This window comes from Taeniopygia guttata, chromosome 2 (genome assembly GCF_048771995.1).
Source record: "Taeniopygia guttata chromosome 2, bTaeGut7.mat, whole genome shotgun sequence".
In the NCBI taxonomy this organism is placed as follows: Eukaryota; Metazoa; Chordata; class Aves; order Passeriformes; family Estrildidae; genus Taeniopygia; species Taeniopygia guttata.
Window position 1 is genome coordinate 48,812,460 of NC_133026.1, and position 18,314 is coordinate 48,830,773.

An 18,314-nucleotide genomic window follows, 5' to 3' on the forward strand; every position below is an offset into this window, starting at 1 on the left:
AAGCCCATGGAAGACCCCACACTGGAGCAGGTGTGACCCAGCAGGAAGCCCGTGCTGTGGTAGACTCCTGGCAGGACCTGTGGACCCATGCTAGAACAGGTTTTCTGGCAGGACCTGTGAGCCCACAGGAGACCCATGCTGGAGGAGTTTGCTTCTGAAGGACTGCACCCTGTGAAAGGGAGCCATAGGGAGCAGCTCCACAGGACTCACATTGGAGAAGTTAATGAAAAACTGTCTCACATGGGAGGAACGCCATGCAGGAGCAGAGGAGTGTGAGGCCTCCTCTCCTGAGGAGATATGAACAGCAGGGACAACATGTGATGAATGGACCTCAATCCTCATTCCCTATCCCCCTCCACTGCTAAGGGAGAGGAGTTAGAGTTAGATAAAATCAGGAGTGAATTTAAGCACAGAAAGAAGTACGGAGTGATGGTAGTTTAGGATTCAGTTTTCTTTCTTTGTCATAATCATACTCTGATTTGTTTGGTAATAAATGGAACTAATTTCCACAATTCCAGCCTGTTCTATGACAGTGGCAGTCAATGAGTGATGTCTTCCTGTCCTTAAATCAAAATCCTTTCATTATACTTTCTCTCCCTTGTCCAGTTGAGGATGAAGAGCAATAGAGCAATTTTGGTGGGCAACTGACATCCAGACATGGTTAATCCACCACATCATCTCAATAGTAAATGTCAGAGATAGAGAGAAAACATTGTTTAAAAGCAATGGAAAATGATAAAAACTCCCACGGACACATTCTGTCTGGAATTCATAAAAGCTTCAGCTCATGAAAGGCATAACATTTGCGACTAGACTTGCATATATGAGGAGAAAATCTAGAAACAGTCTTATTTATGAGATCTACAACATGGGTATTGGCACTATTTGAAATCAGCAAGCTTGATAACCTATTAAGCTCTTTCTGCTACCTCCATAGTTTTTCCTTTCCAGAGATCCTCAGTGTTGGCTTCTTTGTCGCCAGTGGGAGGCAAAAGAACGAGACACACATTCACACCCAGCATTTTTCAAAACCATCATTTTCAAAGTCAGGCCCTAAAGGATAATGTGCAACTAGTATTGAAGATACTAGACAATTCACCTACATAAACATTCCTAGACCATTGCTGTCCTTAGCTCGCTACTTACATCTGTCTGTGTAGCTTCACAGACCAGCTTAATTCCCTCTCTGTCCAAGAATGACATGCTCAGAATTTGCTTTCAACAGCCTCAACAACATACCAGCTCTCAAGTTCATCACAAGTTCAAATTGATGAGCTAGTATATTAGTTTTACTATCTCTCTCTGCTCACAAGTCTAAACAGAAGTTTTAACCCAAAAGGGATGGCAAGATGTAGTGGTTTGGTATTTTACTGCAGATAAGTCAATGAAGGAAGGGGAGGAAAGAGAGGGAGGAGGCTGAACCAGGGTGGGAAGGGATATTTTGGGATGTCAAAGTCTGTTATATTGTCATTTGCATGAACCAATATTGTATTTAAAGCTAGAAGATCTCATAACTTACTGTGAAGAACCAGATGGTTTAAAATCAGTATTACTGCTGACATTTATGAGCCCTCTTGAAAGGTATAGCATTCAGCTTGTGGGGAGAAGGGGAGTTGGCAGCTTATTTTATCATTTGGGGACAATTTATCATTTTGGCCCTGTATAATTTACCTCTTTAATTCCCTCCCCAATCACTTGCCCTATGTATTAAACTACAGTATGAAATCAATCACTCAAAAATAACATTAAAAATAATTTACTTTACCCCACTAAAAATATTGTATTGTTATTGTTCTACTGACCTTTACTCTTTTGGTTTTTTTTCCCCAATAATGACTTCTAAAAAGGAGAAAAGGGATGAAGTTTAATCTATGTCAGTACATCCAACTGTGACTCCTTTCTGCACACTAGTATGTGTATTAACACATAGTTATGGCTGTCATTAGCACACTGTTTTTACTCAGTTCTAAACTAGAAATATGCAACGTTTCAACAACATGTGTGCAATTCCTACATACACTTCACGAGTCCCCTCTGCTCAACTGGAAGTGAAGTAACAAACAGAACCTGAGAACAAAAGAGGTTTTTCATCCTACACATTAAAAAAATCCCATTGCTTAGTATTTGTATGAAATCAAGTGTGTCAGAAAAACAGATTTGTGTGAGAACAATCAAACAATGAAGAGGAGAAATAAAACAAAAACCAAAACAGCCAACTCCTCCTTTCAGAAGAGATGACTTGACTTGCTCACTGTTGTTATATTCACTCAGGATGTGGGGCCAGCCATGCTCCACAGCCATGCTTAATACCCACATTACCTTACTGAGCACAGGCTCAGTGTTCAAGGAAGCATCCTAACTACCAGGTAACAGACTGATAGGAAACAGCTCTGGGAATATTTAGTTCTTCATATGAAGTGTAAAGCAGACCCACAGCTGAATAGCCAAGAGCATTTGTCTCAGTTCTGAATGATAATTGTTCCAACTGGTGCCCCAGTTAAGGCTAGAAGAGTGTGTTAAATGTCTGGGTTTATTGTCTTCCTTACCTCTTCCTCACTGTTATTTTGGTTCAAAAAAACCATCACATTCCCCAGCAGGACTTTCATTAAGATACCTCTAAAGGTATAATGCTCCAATGGAAGTTACAATTCACACAAGTGTTATGGATCAAATCCATTAAATTATACCAGAAAGAACAGCTAAAAGGCTAAAGCAAAAATGAAATTTAACTCTTAGTTATACACTATTGTTTTAATATTAGTGATTGCCTAAAACCATCTTGGAGACTGCAGAACTAAGTTGGAGCACATGGGCATTATTCACACCTTTCAGTTTTCATATGACTATAAGAACAAAGACAGTTCTGCTTTCAACTGGGACTCCAGCATTGAACATGATAGCATTACTCTAAATATAACAAACTTATCATTAATAAGCGGAAGTCCATCAGTAGCTAATCCGCAGATTAAAGACCTAAAATAATTTTAAAGACCTAAAATAAAGTAGCATTTGATAAATCAGCTTTATTCAATAAACCACTCAAGAATAACAGCACTTGTCAATAAGCGAGATACATGAAGAGTTCTGAAGTTACCACTCAAATAATATAGGCTTTCCAAAATAGCCTAATTTTTCCCCAGAATATACATAATTTTTGCCACAGTATCAGTGAGTACCTTCATATGTGAGCACTGGCATGTGGGCTACAGTGCAAGTATAGCTTCCAGCCTTGAAAGGCACTGAAGCAACACAACACCAAGAAGTCTGGGGGAATGGTTGGTCATGTGCCACTTGTTCAAAGCCAGCAAGTGTAAATTTTTTATAGAATCAAACAACATATCCTAGTAAAGAACATTTTGTTTGCTTTCTCCTCACAAGCAGAGAATATCTGATCACAAAATAGGTACTCAGCTCTTCCATTGTCAAGTCAGGAGATTATCTAGGGAAATAGAGCGAGGCAAATTTGAATACCTGTATTTTCTTGAAATACAAAAGATGACAAGACCAGGACTTTCTTCACTACACAGGATAAGCCAAGTCAGTTTGACTACTCAATCTATATTTTGATTAATACTTGTAAAATACTTCCTTTCCTGCATTATTAGGCTAAGTGAATCATCAAGGATCACTACATGGAGACCCCCCTACTTTTTAAATAAGGATGCTTATGAAATAACTAAGTACATAACTGCCACATGAGAGCCAAGCAGTTCAACTACCTTTGCCGTCAAGTTATGGTCTAAGTTTCCAGAAGAGTAGAATCTTACTTCTCCCATCATTCTAGCACAGTTAATCAATCCTTAAAAAAAAAAAAAAAAAAAAAAAAAATCTTTAAAAAGTGAGTACTTACCATGCTTTTTCCATTCTCTGTAAAAAAATGATTGATTAGGAAGGGACACACAATGGAAATGCTACTGAAATGTCAGGCTCTAATTTTTTTTACAAAATATCATTGAAAATGCTATTTTAGTCTATGCATTTGTCACTCACTGCAACATGTTCATGAGCAAAGCTTACAAAACAGACCATAAAAAATTAAATCTTGCAGCAACTTTCAAGAGAAAGGGGACAATGAGTTTATGTCCAATTTCTTTCCTCTCCAAGTCAAATTTCTTTGGTGTTGGTGTCATGGAATGAAAGCAAGGAAGTTCAGGACTGAAAACAGCTTTCTGGTTGGGAGCAGCCTAGATGCTAAAGCAGACCTTGGCTCAATTCAAGGTCTCTTTTCTATCCCCTTGTACTTTCTGATGTGTCATACAGGAAATCAATTTTTTTTGGTGCTGGGGCAGAAATGCAAAGAAGCAAAGACTTGTTGGGTCCTATGTGCCACAGTTTCATATTCCCAGAGCTTTTAAAATGAGGATAATTAAATACATGAACTGCCCAAGAGTATTGTGGAGAGTAATTAGACAACAAATTTAGAGCACTTTGAGAAAGAGAAGTACTCTGTGTCAGTATTTACTGCTATCTTTATTCATACTGAAAAACCCCAAAATATTATTTTTGCATTTATAGGAGTAAATGCATTAAGATGCTCAAATGCAAAGTAAGAACTTTTCAGAATTATTTCAAGAAATTAAAACTGTAGATTGTTCGTACAGTCTTTATAGAAGACGGCAACTCTTGAGCTCAGATATTAAGTACAAGAGCTGTTAAAAATAGTAAAAAGTCAAACTACATTTGGAATAATAATTGGCAAACTTTTCTAGATCTATAAAGAAACCAAATTTATCAGCTTTCTATCTAGGATAGCACAAATTATTCAACAGAAATAAAATTCAGCATATTCAGTTCTGAAGTGAACAAATTAAACTATAAAAAAATCCTGTGTGCTGACTGGAGATCATTCTGTGTGCACAAAATGGCCATGAGCAGATCAGGTCCTTCAATTATTTCACTATTTAAAACAGAATCATGGAACTGTAATGTTAGGAAGGGACCTCTGGAGATGTTCTAGTCAAACCTCTACAGCTTAGAAGGGTCAAAGACAGCAGGCTGCTCAGGCCTGTCTGGATTTTGAGTAACTCCAAGGATGGAGATGCTACAGACTCTCTCCCTGGACAGTCCATCTAACAGACAGCCTGCCCAGCTTGTATCTCCTCCTCCTTTGCTGTGCTTAGAAACAGCTTTCAAGAGAATTTGCTCTCTTTCCCAGGGGACAAGGTGAAGGTGACTGGCCTGTAGTTTGCCTTATCCTCTTGCTCGCCCTTCTTGAAGATGGGAGATCACAGGAACTTCATCTCAAATTCCACAACCTTTCAAAGGCCACCAAATGTAGCCCCATGATACAAGCTAGCTTCCTCAGTCCTCATGGGTGCATTCCCACCAGATCCCATCTACTAGTGTATGTTCAGTTTAAGTGTCCCCTAATCTGAGCCTCCTCCGCCAAAGATAAGTCTTCCTTGCTCCAGGTTTTCCCAGTATTCTCAGGGGACTGGGACTCCCTGAAGGCAGATTTCCCCATGAAGACCAGGGCAGAAAAGACATCAATAACCTTGGCCTTTCCAGTATTCTTTGTCATCAGGGCATCACATTCAGTACAGATCCACATTTTCCCTAGTTTTCCTTTTGCAGAAGTCCTTCTCAGTCCCTCTTACATAATTTGCAAAATTAAACTCCATGCACGCTTTGGCTCTTGTAATCACATTTCTGCACTCAGTTATTTTTGTATTCCTCCTAGGTCTACTGACTTACATTTTATACTTGAGTTCTGTCAGGAGAATCTTGTTGATCTGTGCAGACCTCCTGACACCCTTGCCTGTTTCCTAAAAATCAGAATGATCTATTCTTGAGATTGGAGCCTGAAAATTCCTGAAAATCATCCAGACCGTCTAGATCCCTCTTCTCTCCAGGACTGTAACCCATGGTATTCTTTCAAGTAGGTTCCTAAACAGACTGAAGTCAGCTCTCCTGAATTCCAAGAATATGCTTCAATCTTTCCTCTCAGGATCCTGAACTCCACCATTTCAAGGTCACTGTCACTGGTCACTCCTGACCACTTCTTCCTTGCTTGTAAGTAAGGGATCCTGCACAGCAGATTCTCAGTCACCTGTGTCAGAAAGCTGTCATTGCTGTACACTGGAAAAAATCCTCCTGGATTGCTTGTGCCCTGCTGTTGCCCATCCAGCACAGATGGGGTGTTTTAAAGTCCCAAAGCCCGTGAACTTGAGGCTTCTTCCAGTTGTCTGAAGGTCTTAACTGCATCTTTTTTTCCTGATCAAACACCCACAATGCAGACAATATGTGGCCCACATTGGTCCATCTGCTAATTCCAACCCTGGTTCATCCATAACAAGTTAAGCTGGCTCATCCATAACAAGACAGCTCTGTGTGTTCCTCCTACCTTCTCACAAAGATCAGCTTCCCCACCTCACTGTCCTAGCTTGTTCCTCCTAAAGATCCTATTTCCACACACCGCAACACATCTCCCTTTGAGCTATCCTACCACGTCTCTAACATGCCTGAGATTGTAGGCATACAGAAAGACACTATTTCCCCAGCACCAAGCCTTGGTGTACAGGCACTTGAGAGAGGTGCCCGCTTGTGCTGGTTTCCCAATAAATGGATGTACGTTTCTTCCCTCATGCTGTAATCTCACTAATCCCTTATTTGTGTGCACACATTTGAAATGAGCCCACTTTCCCCCCATTTTGTTGATTAGAAGGTCTCTTTTATCGTCACTTGTACACTGGTAGACATTTCACTTGTCTGTCATTCATAGTGTAAAGCTCTCCTTTTACTGGATCAGCCAGGCTGTTGGCTCTTCATAGCGATCCTTGGTCTTCACAGTGTCCCATGGTTGTCAAAGTGCATCATCCTTAAGGCATTTCCTGTGAAAGAGTCTCTGAATTCAGAGACAAGACATACACATTTCTTCTGGAAATAACTATCACTTCTTCCACAAAGGAAATCAATCTTGAGATACCCCCTCTCTGAAAAGAAAAAATTGGTTGGAGCACTGTCTTCACATTTTGACAATAGTTGAGTTGTTATTGATTCCACTTCATTCTGATTGATTCCATCTCTACCACAACTCTGCTGTTTCCTAGAATCTGACCTTTGACTTCAGAAACCTGAAGCTTCAATTTTAATGATTAAATGGATTCTTATACATTCAGGAAAAATAAATTCAAGAAATCCAGTTACCTAATCAGCTAGAGAAAACGAATATATTAAATATAAGCAAAAGCTATAGATTTTATTTCATACACTCTCCTTTTGGGACATTCATCCTTCTGCCCACAAAGTACCTCAAAATAAGTATTCTGATGTAATATTTCCAAAACCATCCCAGAGGTGTGTAATCATACTACTTATTTTCAGAAATGAGTTATGCAATCTTGTTGATTTTCAGGAACATTTGGACTCAACTAATTTCCAAAAATGGAGCTGAGATGCATGTGCAAGTTTCCTCTTTGAAAATTAGAAGATAACAAAGATTTGAGACATTTAGCAGCTGCAAATCTAATTTAAAATTTATTATTTAGATAATTTCACAAGTAAGTTTGGTTCTTGAAATAAACAGGCTAAAGCTAGACAGTGACCAAATAACCAGCCTACAGTTGCAATAAAACAGTTCCTTATAACCAAGAAAACCCCTAATTCTTTATTGCAGTGAATATTCATTTGACACCTTTGTCTTACTTCAGGCCTCTCCTCATTAGACTTGCCCCTCAATGGAATTGCACCTGCACACCAAGATTCATTTTTCCAAATGCCAAGCCAATTCATTTCTTTTTCTAGGATTGCCTTTCATAAATCAGGAATCATTGAAATTGCACACGTAACAAAAAATATGGGGAGAGGGAAATCCCTGAGTAAGCAATTTTCCAGCCAGAGATCCAATATCAGTTGAGTTGAACAATCAATCCAAATTTAGAGACAATATGCCCTTAAGATGCTCAGTCCTGAGTACAATAATATGCAACCTGAGCCAGTTACAAACCTGCAACTACCAACTATTCCTGTACAAACAGCCAGACTGCTACATGCCTTTTCAAATAAATTGCATAGCAAAAATTTAGTGATTCACATTAAAGGCCTAATTAAGGTCCACAAATAGTACAAGTAATTTTTAAAAAACCTTCCTCTGTTGCAGAAAGAAAAAGATATCATTATGAATTTTAGCAATGTCAACAAGAGCATTCTGTGCTGAATAGGAGCCTGATTGGAGAATGTTCTGAGAAAACCAGGTCGATTTAATCATTCCATGCCAGTGTTGGATTTTTTTTCAGCACAATATACACAGTGGGTAACCGACACAATAAAATCTCCAGTTTCCAGGAGTTCAATGCATTTCAGGTCAGTTTGGTGTCAAAGGGATGCATTTATAGAAGCTATGTTGGCTAGAAATTGTGAAGTCAGAATAGTATTCTGAGCCCCCTGGAAATTTCTAAATGGATTTCTTTTTAATTGAACAACACTTCATTGCAATGGGATATGCAAAATGCTCCATTTGGTAGTACAGCTTTTTACTCTTGCATCTTTGGTAGAATGCTCCTATAAAAAATATTTTAACCTGTGAGTGTGTCTTAAGAACACTAATCAGGCAGGGCTGCTTGGCTGGAAATTGCTAGGCATCATATGGAGCCCTCTAGCTCCTAGCAGCACCAATTTCCACTGTGCCAAGCACCAGCCAAATCATTCCGTCTCCCAGATGAACACTTAACATTTAAAGCCCACAGTAACAACCACCCATAAGAAAAAGGCAAAGGTACAGAGAAGCAAAACAATTTGGTTTTATTTAGATGAGCCACCAGAGTCGGAAACTAAGCCAAAATTGTACTTCAATAGACTACACCTTTTCTCCTAGAGCAGGGGAAGTAATTTCCTGAGGACTACCATTGCCTGCATTTCTTAGTTTAAGTGATGAAAAGAAAAATTCCTAAGCCTGATTAGTGACAGGTTTCTTCCTCCCTCCCTTCCTTCCCCTTTCTCCAAAAGGTACTTTGCATACTACCAGATCTATCTTGTGCAAAATTGCCACCTTAGCTCTGTCAGGTTACAGAGAAAAAAAATGACAAAACAAAAAAGCTGATTAAATTACAATTACTCACAGACTTAAGGAAGTGTTTAACTAGAATTTGGGGATGCAGATTATCAATGTTTTAAAGAGGCATATGAACCACAGCATGTACATTGAAATACCCACCTTTTAAAGAACAAAGATTAAAAGATAATTAAAAACGAAATCACATTTTTAGCCTGTGGAAGCAGCAGTTATGGTTACACCTATCCCCCTACATGCAGAAGTCACAAGCATGTGTGCACACACTGGGTGCCACAGTTTAACCACAGGGGAGAGGACACACCTCCACTGACTACACCTGTCTAATATCTCCCAATAAACCACAAAGAGATTTGTCTTCTTTCCAAGACAGTGAGAAGCTGCAAGTCTGTGGTCAATAGAGCATAAAACTCAAACTAATAAGAACTAATGAGTTAAAAGCATGTTGCTTCCAGGCAGAAATAAACGTCTAGGTTTTGCCTGTTCATCCAAAGAGCAGATTGTTCCCAAGTGAGATGCAAGAAAGATCAAAATCCAGATACAACAAATTTTCTATCTGATCTTTATTCCATCATAAAACTGCAATTTGTCAAACGTTAGCATTTCATGGAAACACTCTTTTGACAGAACACAGAGGCAGGCTGGAAACCTGCTGTTTTGTAGCTGTTTATTTACCTGTCTCCTCAGCAATAAAGAGCTGGATGTGAAGACTTGCAGGTTTCAGAGCCACCTGAGCTCCCAGCTGCCTGACTCCAGTCTGTGACTCCCAGGACAGCCTCCCACTCACCAGGGAACCCAGGGAGCCCATGAAGCTGCTGAATAAAACTGCTATAATCCTTTTAGTTTCACTAACAAACCCCACTGATTAACAGCAGCAAAACAGTCAAACCCTGTCAGCTTCACGCAGCAGCAGTCAGGAATCCTGCAGAGAACACCAGTTTCATAAGCAAAACATTGTGGTATTTTAATAGCATGTTGTGGAGGAGGGGGACTACTTATTCCAGTTCAGAATTTTCACTGTTTTGGATAAAAACTGGTGAATAAAAATTTGGTTTCAAAGCCAGCTCTGCCAGAACCAAGTGAATTGCTCCTATTTGGATATCTCATGATTTCTGGCAAACTACAGTGCTGTTTTCCTGTAGGTTACAGGTCTGACTCAAAACATGCATGCCTGCATAGGAGTATGCTCTAATCCTTTCTCTGTCCTTTCTACCACAAAAGAGGAACTAGCAATGACATATAATTTATATCCATATTCAGAAGTTTGCCAATATAAACAGTTCAACCAGAAAGGCAGCCTAAGTCAGTAAATTATCTACTAAAATCTTAACAGCCTTCACTCATCAAACAGATGATCCAGTCCCTGCACTGGATGAGCTAAGAGGACCCAGCTGTAATTCATAACAAAAATCATTCCCATACACTGCTGGAGAACACATAGGACAGCAGGACATCATCTTACTGCATCTTTTCATAACAGCTCTTTTAATGCAGCTTTAATCTTGACTGGATTTCCCAATACAAAGAGATTATAGCTTTAAGAAAGGTCCCAAATGATAGTAATTTAGTAATCCAGACACACATGGGAGGAAAGTTTGCACAGTTCTTACAACCTTAAGGTTTTTGCAGGACAGGAAAAATGGACAGGACATTAAGAAACTATTATGCGAGAAAATAATAAAAATATTATTTTTACCATAGTTTTGTCTGTATCAAAATGACATTTTCTTTCAAGAAACAGAGGTTAATTTGAGATTGCTCTGAAGCAGTGTATTACCATTGTATGTTGGCATGTTTACTAGCTCTGTGGAAAACTGTCCAAAAAAAGAAAAGCCTAGTCCTATGGCTAACACAGACATGGCTAAGGGCTTGTTTGACAAAGTGCTGAGATTTCACTGCTGTGGTTAAAGGCCTGGAGTGCTCTTGAAATTAACTTGAGACAGACAGCAAGGTATGTTCCCCGCAGCTGGAACAAATTACCGTCTCAATGGAGTTAATCATCAATTAAAATCTGCTCCATCTCACATCGTATTTTCCCTCCTCTGCAAAGTAATCTCAAATCTCTGCTTCTCACTACACCAGCTTCCTCACAAACCCTAAAAAACCCACACAAATTATTTTCTAGAGACCTCCAAGCTGCCCAGGATCACATCTTAAGTAAGACACTCACCTTGCCTGACTTTTCTTCCTGAGACTTTCAAGTTTCAGTTATTGGAGATGTCAGCCTGAGATAATTAAAAAGTAGATCTTTGCCAATTTTCTTTAAACCAATTTATGACATTCTATGCAATTTGTCCACAGAAAGGTAAAATAGATATAGGCAATATGCATAAGGAGCTGCACATTTTGCTTGACAGAACTTGGAGATGATGCCAACAAGCTGCTGCTTTCAAGGATATAAGCCACAGCTGAGCCTATTGCAGAGCTCTATACCCACCATGGCTCTGCAAAGGCCAGCAGCCATCACCAGCCCCAGCTCTGTGATTACATGATTTCTATCCATTGTGACAACATGGAGCTTCTGCTGGCATTGTCAATGCTGAGCACAGAACAGGCAACTTTTTTTTCCTAAATTAACTGTAAACAAACTTAAATCTTTTGTGACGGCTAGCCTGGGAAGCTAGCCTAGGTGCTGCAAAGGTGAAGTTCTATCTTTCCACCATGAAAATTTTTCCTCTGCAAAAAAAACCTCCATATTTCAGTGTAGTATCTCAAAGACAGAAAAAGAAGCAGTTCTCAGAAATATTATTTTCTTTGTTGTTGAATAAGCTATTATAAATGACCTACAAAGATTTTTAATACTTTCAATCGCAACCCTTTTTAATACCCCTTCTTAACTAAAAGGTGAAAGAAGTTCTTAAGCCAACTGTCCTCAATTTTTAGGGCTGTTAGAGTTTATTCTCCTCTCCCTTCCCCTACAGCTTTTTGTCTCTCACCTTGAAAAAATAAAAATAGCATTAATTATATCTGTTTGCTGCACTGAAAAGTCTCACAATTTAATTTAAAAAGTGATGTCTATCTATGGCAAATAGTATCTTGTACCACATTTCAACATTAATTTTTAATAGGATTTAACAAACATAAGCCAAGATGAAGAGGTTAAAGGGAAAATGATAAATAATTTGAAACCTCATTTCATTCTGAGCCACTTTTACCTACATTTTCATGTCATGCATGGCACACTGGTGGCTCCTTAAAAGAATAAGAGCATACTGCTAGCCCTTTCCTTCAGACTATTTCAGGATAAGCTATCACAAAAAGTTCTTATCACCAAAATGTCCAGAAAAAAAGAAAACCAAGACCAAAACTCCTCACAAATAAAACAAGCACAACCGGGAAAAAAAAAAAAAACCACACTAAAAACCCAAATAAAACAGCAACAAACCAGCACTACACACACAAAAACAAACAAAAAATGCATAAAATGCTAATGTTTCTAAGCTTTATTATTTGGGCTGGGAAGATGACTCAAAGGCTTAGTACTTTTACAGGAAAATGTAAAGAACATGCTCTTTAATCATAGGATGGTTTCATTCCAGCTTTCTCTGGAACATGGCCCTTACCATGGGAGTGTGCCCATGATATGGAACAGTGTATATTGCAACAACATATGCAAGATATAACAAATAACTACATATAGTCAAAATATAACCACATAGTATGTTGTTAAGACTTTATGCGAGTAGAACCATAGCTTTGCTGAGGTCCCAGGCCATTTCAAAATTGCAGACAAGGCATTTCATGGCATGCATAGTCACTGAACACTAACAAAACTAGATCTCCCAGCTTCATTTAAAAAGAGAATTATGGATTGTTGCCAACCTTTACAGAAAAGGAAATATTGGGATCAGAAGCCACCCACATTTTCTTAGCCAAAAGGAAATAACTAACAGACACATTCAGAGATACAAAATTCTGTCCAAAACATTAGAAAATAAGTGGCTGCTGCTAAGTTTCTACACCTGTATTTAGAAACTGAGTTTCTAACACCACTGTTAGAAAAAGTAAATTCTGTACAATACAGCTGAAATAAAAGGCTTTAGTGTTGTGACAACATCCCCCCACCCTCAAACAAATATTAAAAGGTGCAGGTCTGGAATTACGGGTCTAATTTTGGACTCCCAGAATTAAGAGCAGAACAGTGACAATCTTTGAATAACACTGCCAGCTGAAACTGCTTGACTGAGTCTTTGAATTGATGTTGTAGCTTTTTTCCCAGATAAAAAATTTAAAAAATAAAAGGCTAGTTCTTTCTCATAGATTGCAGAAGAATCAGCATTATTCCAAATAAAATAAACTTTAAAATTCTGTTTTTCAGCAGAAACAAGCAATTACCAAAAGGATCAAACTTACTGTTTTTCAAATACCATTTACTTCTGCTTGGATTGCAAAAACACTGAGAACAAACAAAACAAGATCAAAGACAGAGTCCACATTGCAGAAAATCTTGAAATAGCAACAGAAATCACAGAAGCAAGAAAGAAAAGCCAAACAATAGAAAGAAACAAGGACGGAACTTGGAACAAGTCTAAAAATGAGGCTTTTTATGTATCAGCACAAATTTCTTACTTTTGCTTTCCCCCCAGTAACATTATTCCAGCTCATGCTGAAACAAGCCTGGATTCAGAGCAGCTCACATCAGGTGCATCAAAACATCCAGAGGAGAAGAAAAAAAGGAAAATTGTTTTAATGGCATTGTCATCAGGAGTCTTATAGCTATAAACATACTGCTTTGTTCATTTTCGTATCAGAAGTTAATTCAGTTGTTACCATTCAGGAAAAACATTGTGAGATTAACTCCCTTCCCTTCTCCCTAGCCCTGCTTATTAGCAATCTCTGCGGGCCCACAGCACCAACAGATTTCTTTATAAAGTTGTGCAGAGAATCAGAAAGGCAGCTCAATTACCATCAGCAGGCAGCTTTCCAAAAGAGAGCCATGAACAAAACCATGTCTTGAGGTATCCTGGCTGAGAGTGGCCAAAAACTGCCCATGCTGGGCAGAAGGAACCCCTGCTCCCTCAGACCTGACTGGCAGGTCAGGCACCCCGACACTCCCCCACCTGTTTCAGGCAACACATTAAAGCCACCTGTTAGGATTTTAAATCAGGCCTATTAATTTTGACCTGGGGGAGGGTGCACCTGCATCACAGTCTGGCCATTAGAAACAGGAACTGGTGGAGACAGGAAGTAAACTTGGGATCAATAAAATCTATCTATAGCCTTCTAAGTGTGGGGCAGATCTCTCAAGGATGGGACAAAAGGCCAAAGCAGCTGTAAACACACAGTCCAGACAAAGGCCTTGGGCAGCTGTTGGTCAGTCAGTAAAATTAAGATACAGGTGGCTCCAGCAAAGAGACTCAGGGTCTCTAGTGCCCAGTGCTGGAACATGCACATTGAGCCCAAGACCATTGCATGAAGGATAAAGAATTTGTCTGCACCTGTGAGCAACCATGCTTTGCAGTCCAAACACTCTTCAGACCCACAGCCCAGAATGAAAGGAGCCGGGCAGAACAAAAGAAGATGGAGAACACAGGGGTTTCATTTCAAGTACGAAAAAAAAAAAAAAAAAGTGGCAGTGATTCAGAAAGGTCCTTGTCTCTTTGAGTGAATACAGTAAAGAATAAGCCACAGTTCAGTAGCTGCAGCCATGGGTCTACTGGTTAAAGCCAGGAGTTTTTGTCAGTGCCCTGAAGCCCCATCAGCCTTTGTGCTGATCGGGATACAGGACGAGAGAGCTGAGAACTTGTACTTCAGTTGTGTGTAAAATGCTTGACAACATAGCAGACAAATGGTTAAAATCACAGGAAAGTAAGTGAGCAGAAATTAAAATAGTTTGTCCCAGGAGGGTGGCACACACCCCCTAGAAATCTTCAGCCTGTTCTGCAGCCAAATATCAAATGGCCACCTTCAATTTTATTATCTTTTAGTTAGATGGGACAGACAGTTCACAGACTATAAGAGCGACACCTTTAAAGCTCTGTTTAATTTTCTGTGTCTGAACAGTTCCATGTCCCACTTTTTAATTGCTACATCTAATGGAGGTGGGAAGGTAGATGAAAAATGCTGAGCTTTATGAGACAGTAAAGCTTTTTAGTTCCCTACTATTTTGCTATTTATTTCCAGAGTGGAATGTCATAATTTGTGGTGCTCTACCCTGGCATGTGCATTCAGAATAGTTTTCTTTAATAGACCACTCTTAAGATTATAGACTCATCTTGCATTGTAAAACTCTTTATTCACTGCTTTTTCATGAGATCCCCTTGGAAGGCTGGAAATCTTAAATCTCACAACAGCTGGGACCTAACTCTGCCCCACAGAACAATATGACAAACTTCTCAGACTCCTCCAGAAATTCTTTAAATCAGGAAGAGACTGGCCACCGATTTCTCGTATGCTCTATTGCACAGTATAGCTAACAATTTGCTTTTGCAGGGACCAATGCAAATTAGCCTGGATGGAATTTTGAGACATTAAAACAGAAGAAAAAGAAGTAATAAAATTAATATTTTAAGGGAGTGACTAACTATTGTCTTTCATAAAACAAAACATAAATTTAGGTGCCAGAAAAAGAATGCACAGGACAAGGTTCCTGCAAGCAGAGGAATGATCTAGGAACCCAAGTCCCACAGATCAGCCCTGCAGCTAATGTGTACAGGGACTGCTGACATGTAGACATGTTGAACTACATTTGAACTAATAGCTAAGCATATTTTGAAAACTATATCATGGCAGCAATTTCAGTGGTCACTTTCTCCACAAGTGATGACCACAGGCACCATTGCTGACTTGTGTTTCACTATTTGACAGCAGAATAAGTAAGGGATCCTTTTCTTTCCTTTTTGTTTCTGCCAACAGATGGATACTGACTTCATACATGCCAAGTTGAGCTATGTGCAGAAAACTCCATTCAGATTTCAGCATCCAAGACTGCATTCCCTCCAGGAATGGAAAATAAGTATTCTCCCCTTTCAAAAGACTGAGAATACAGGTTTTAATTTTTATGTGTAAAAATTCATACAAACACAAGTTTTTCATCGAAGACATATCATTCCAGACTAGAAAAATCATCTGGGACCAGGGTCAGAATAGGTTTTATGGCTGTAAAGCAAGACCTCAGCAGACATCAGATTTATTCCACCCAAAATGGAACTTGGGAAAAAGGAAGAACCCTGCTCATCTCTGTCTTGATTCATGAAATTACAAGCATGCACTTTATGATATGGTGAATCATAAGATAAATTGGTTAATCTTTTGCGAGAACTGAATAGCAAAATTACCAGGGAAATATCTTAACTATTGTGGCATAGGGTGCCTCCTCCCTTTGTTCTATTTGGTCTCATGGATCTCTTCTCATTGGAAGCACCTCTCTAATAAAACAACCCAACCCAGAGCACTGAAAGAACTGAAGAGTGCCGTTCTCAACAAGACAGATTTCAGCTTTCTCAGACAGGAAAGAAAACCAAATTTACATCTTTCACACCCTGACAAAATACTAAAATTCTTTGTACAGACAACAATGGCCAGCACCTTCCCCTCATTTTCCACATTTTAGAAGAAAGACAGACAGAGGTACTTCCTTACACACATTTTCTTGCTGTCTCCTCTCAAGCAGTTCTTCACCCACCCTACTGGTTTTTTTTTTCAGAGGGATTGAGATGTAGGAATATGAGTGCCATTCTGGCACACTACAAAATGTGTTTATACACACCCCAGAGCTGTGCATCCTTTGTGCCCATCACCTACATAGCAAACTCGTCCCCAAGCAATATCCCTTAACCTCCTAATTTCCCTCTAATTTCTATAACCTTGCATTTCCAGTCTCCCCTCAGAGCAAGAGGTGTTTCCTGTGTTTCTCTTTCAAAGGTTAACTGCAAGGTAAAGCATAGCTGTAGTTCCACAGCACTGCAGGGGGGGAACAACAAGAACAAATGAAAATAAGAGCTGGGAATAAGAGGAAATCCCTTAATCTAGTTTAGCTTTCATCTTTTCTCTTGCTGCCCATGAAGAAAGTGATCACCTTGGGGGAAAAAAATAATAGTTCAATAATCCCAGTTTATTCCTGGGACAGAGAATGAGTCCCTAAACTATTTCTTCTCAATTGGATGCCATTAGACCACTGCCAGGCAACCTGTGACTAATGTAAGGAAACGCAGGTGCAGCAATCATCAGCCAGCAGGCACCAAGGCAAGATGGGCTTGCTGCTCCAGAAAGACCCTGCAGAAAAGTGTGGGCATCATTTCCTTCAGCAAGATGGTGGGGAAAAAACAGACTGCATAAAACTGACAGTCACCTTTTCCATACCTTGACAGGTCCTGATCTCTAGGGAGACTGCTCTCCCCTTCCTGTCCCCTTTATTTATAGAGTCTGAACATTTACTTGAATTCAAGTTATCTTTATTGTGGTAGAGACTATACTCTGGTCATTCAGTTTCATCTCTGAGCCTGGGGTTTGAGGATTTTGTGTGCATATGCTTGTCACCCATTAAAACCCAACTGAAAATAATGGGGTTTAAAGGTACAAGAGCCTCTGTTTCTGCAAGTCTGATGTCTTGAAATGTTTAGACTTATATATACCAGCTGCCAAGATCTTGCTTTCAAACTAGTGAACTATCCTGGTAATGTAGAGAGGACACTGCATTTACACATTTTAGGTAATTTTTACCTGTTCATGCTCACAGTGTAGTTTCTTCCAGGATTTTTAGTGTTGTTGTTGTTCTCTTACATAAGAGATCTTGCTCCCCTGCCACAACCCCTTGCAAAACACTTGTAGTTTATTCTGGATCAGTATCCTATCCCAGGAAAGTTTTTCCAATGCCGATCCCAGTACTAGGAATAAAATAATATTCTTCTATCACAAAAAAATAGGATTCCTTTCATCCATCTCCTATTCTTTAATGCATTAACATTACTGATTTTTTTTTCCTTATAGGTTTGAGGGTAGAATCTCTTTTGCTACTATTCTTAAAGGCAAGGTTGTCACCATTAAATACAGATATAGAGTATTAAGGAAAATTAAGGGGACACTAAAAGAATCAGTATAAAAAATTGCCTCCATCTTCTTTGTGTTTCCCCCAGGGTCACCAATGAGATTTTGGTATTTTTAGTTAGTTTATGGCCCCAGTCTTGGACTTTCCTTGTCAGCTTGAACCAACACCACAAAGCCATGAGGAAAAAGCCACCAATGCTATGCAGGATGCCTGATTATTCTGACAATAATAAATGCAAGAGCAAACTCTATACCTGTTGTAACCATTCTTCATTGAATTGTATTCTATTCCCTGGGTAGTGGTAGGGACCCATCAAGATTA

The 18,314-nt window shown here is 39.3% G+C and overlaps 1 long non-coding RNA gene across 2 annotated transcripts in view; it reads right to left on the reverse strand.

The window, feature by feature from the left end:
• Nucleotides 1-18,314, reverse strand: part of LOC121469348 (uncharacterized) — a 104,919-nt gene that overhangs the window by 15,111 nt on the left and 71,494 nt on the right. Inside the window, exons 1-2 of one of the 2 annotated variants that reach the window (XR_012054633.1) lie at nt 9,683-13,567; nt 3,720-3,799 (exon numbers count right to left, since the gene is read on the reverse strand). This is a non-coding gene — a long non-coding RNA (uncharacterized lncRNA). Of the gene's footprint in view, nt 1-3,719; nt 3,800-9,682; nt 13,568-18,314 lie in introns of those variants that run through there. The other variant, XR_012054632.1, reaches the window with a different exon arrangement.